Here is a 3,557-nt window from a genome sequence, read left to right as displayed (position 1 = left end):
TTAGGTAGAGATCGCACGGGTAGTGGTTAGGTGAGAAGGTTGTAAACAGGGGTTGTTAGACCTTGAACTAACACTATTGAGAGTGGATTTCCTCCCTGGCTTGGTAGCCCCCAGATGTAGGTGAGGTTGCACCGAACTGGGTAAACAATTCTCTTGTGTTATTACTTGTTTAATCTGTTCATACGGACACACATAAACTGCATGTTCTGAAGCGTGATGTCGTGACATCCTGTACGACATCTGTCCCCTGGTATCAGAATTTCAATTGGTATCAGAGCCAACACTCGAAATCACAGAGTGAGATCTGGGGAGATAAATTCTGATGAACATGGAGAAAGAAGGAGGACCAGTGAACAGACCACCAATTCTTGATGGAAGCAACTATGAATACTGGAAAGCAAGAATGGTGGCCTTCCTCAAATCACTGGATAGCAGAACCTGGAAAGCTGTCATCAAAGGCTGGGAACATCCCAAGATGCTGGACACAGAAGGAAAGCCCACTGATGAATTGAAGCCAGAAGAAGACTGGACTAAAGAAGAGGACGAATTGGCACTTGGAAACTCCAAAGCTTTGAATGCACTATTCAATGGAGTTGACAAGAACATCTTCAGACTGATCAACACTTGCACAGTGGCCAAAGATGCATGGGAGATCCTGAAAATCACTCATGAAGGAACCTCCAAAGTGAAGATGTCCAGATTGCAACTCTTGGCTACAAAATTCGAAAATCTGAAGATGAAGGAGGAAGAGTGTATTCATGACTTCCACATGAACATTCTTGAAATTGCCAATGCTTGCACTGCCTTGGGAGAGAGGATAACAGATGAAAAGCTGGTGAGAAAGATCCTCAGATCCTTGCCTAAGAGATTTGACATGAAAGTCACTGCAATAGAGGAGGCCCAAGACATTTGCAACATGAGAGTAGATGAACTCATTGGTTCTCTTCAAACCTTTGAGCTAGGACTCTCGGATAGGGCTGAAAAGAAGAGCAAGAATCTGGCTTTCGTGTCCAATGATGAAGGAGAAGAAGATGAGTATGACCTGGATACTGATGAAGGTCTGACAAATGCAGTTGTGCTCCTTGGAAAGCAGTTCAACAAAGTGCTGAACAGAATGGACAAGAGGCAGAAACCACATGTCCAGAACATCCCTTTCGACATCAGGAAAGGCAGTAAATACCAGAAAAGATCAGATGTAAAGCCCAGTCACAGCAAAGGAATTCAATGCCATGGGTGTGAAGGCTATGGACACATCATAGCTGAATGTCCCACTCATCTCAAGAAGCACAGGAAAGGACTCTCTGTATGTCAATCTGATACAGAGAGTGAACAAGAAAGTGATTCTGACAGAGATGTGAATGCACTCACTGGGATATTTGAAACTGCTGAAGATTCAAGTGATACAGACAGTGAAATCACTTTTGATGAGCTTGCTGCATCCTATAGAAAACTATGCATCAAAAGTGAGAAGATCCTTCAACAAGAAGCACAACTGAAGAAGGTCATTGCAGACCTGGAGGCTGAGAAGGAGGCACATAAAGAGGAGATCTCTGAGCTTAAAGGAGAAGTCGGTTTTCTGAACTCTAAATTGGAAAACATGACCAAATCAATAAAGATGCTGAATAAAGGCTCAGATACGCTTGATGAGGTGCTGCTACTTGGAAAGAATGCTGGAAACCAGAGAGGACTTGGATTTAATCCTAAGTCTGCTGGCAGAACAACCATGACAGAATTTGTTCCTGCCAAAAACAGGACTGGAGCCACGATGTCACAACATCGGTCTCGACATCATGGAATGCAGCAGAAAAAGAGCAAAAGAAAGAAGTGGAGGTGTCACTACTGTGGCAAGTATGGTCACATAAAGCCCTTTTGCTATCATCTACATGGCCATCCACATCATGGAACTCAAAGCAGCAACAGCAGAAAGAAGATGATGTGGGTTCCAAAACACAAGACTGTTAGTCTTGTTGTTCATACTTCACTTAGAGCATCAGCTAAGGAAGATTGGTACCTAGATAGCGGCTGTTCCAGACACATGACAGGAGTTAAAAAATTCCTGGTGAACATTGAGCCCTGCTCCACTAGCTATGTGACATTTGGAGATGGCTCTAAAGGAAAGATCATTGGAATGGGAAGGCTAGTTCATGATGGACTTCCTAGTCTGGACAAAGTACTGCTGGTGAAGGGACTGACTGCAAACTTGATCAGCATCAGTCAGCTGTGTGATGAAGGATTCAATGTAAACTTCACAAAGTCAGAATGCTTGGTGACAAATGAGAAGAGTGAAGTTCTAATGAAGGGCAACAGATCAAAGGACAATTGTTACCTATGGACACCTCAAGAAACCAGCTACTCCTCCACATGTCTATCCTCCAAAGAAGAAGAAGTCAGAATATGGCATCAAAGATTTGGACATCTGCACTTAAGAGGCATGAAGAAAATCATTGACAAAGGTGCTGTTAGAGGCTTCCCCAATCTGAAAATAGAAGAAGGCAGAATCTGTGGTGAATGTCAGATTGGAAAGCAAGTCAAGATGTCCCACCAGAAGCTTCAACATCAGACCACTTCCAGGGTACTGGAACTACTTCACATGGATTTGATGGGGCCTATGCAAGTTGAAAGCCTTGGAGGAAAGAGGTATGCCTATGTTGTTGTGGATGATTTCTCCAGATTTACCTGGGTCAACTTTATCAGAGAGAAATCAGAAACCTTTGAAGTATTCAAAGAGTTGAGTCTAAGACTTCAAAGAGAAAAGGACTGTGTGATCAAGAGAATCAGGAGCGACCATGGCAGAGAATTTGAAAACAGCAGGTTCACTGAATTCTGCACATCTGAAGGCATCACTCATGAGTTCTCTGCAGCCATTACACCACAACAGAATGGCATAGTTGAAAGGAAAAACAGGACCTTGCAAGAGGCTGCTCGGGTCATGCTTCATGCCAAAGAACTTCCCTATAATCTCTGGGCCGAAGCCATGAACACAGCATGCTACATCCACAACAGAGTCACACTGAGAAGAGGGACTTCTACCACCCTGTATGAAATCTGGAAAGGGAGGAAGCCATCTGTCAAGCACTTTCACATCTTTGGAAGTCCATGTTACATCTTGGCAGATAGAGAGCAAAGGAGAAAGATGGATCCCAAGAGTGATGCAGGAATATTCCTGGGATACTCTACAAACAGCAGAGCATATAGAGTATTCAATTCCAGAACCAGAACAGTGATGGAATCCATCAATGTGGTTGTTGATGATCTGTCTCCAGCAAGAAAGAAAGATGTCGAAGAAGATGTCAGAACATCGGGAGACAATGTAGCAGATGCAGCTAAAAGTGGAGAAAATGCAGAAAACTCTGATCCTGCTACAGATGATTCAAACATCAACCAACCTGACAAGAGACCCTCCATTAGAATCCAGAAGATGCACCCCAAGGAGCTGATTATAGGAGATCCAAACAGAGGGGTCACTACAAGATCAAGGGAGGTTGAGAGCGTCTCAAACTCATGTTTTGTCTCCAAAATTGAGCCCAAGAACGTGAAAGAGGCACTGACAGATGAGT

The sequence above is a fragment of the Glycine soja genome, chromosome 18, assembly GCF_004193775.1.
Source record: "Glycine soja cultivar W05 chromosome 18, ASM419377v2, whole genome shotgun sequence".
In the NCBI taxonomy this organism is placed as follows: Eukaryota; Viridiplantae; Streptophyta; class Magnoliopsida; order Fabales; family Fabaceae; genus Glycine; species Glycine soja.
Note: the sequence above shows the minus strand (reverse complement) of the source record.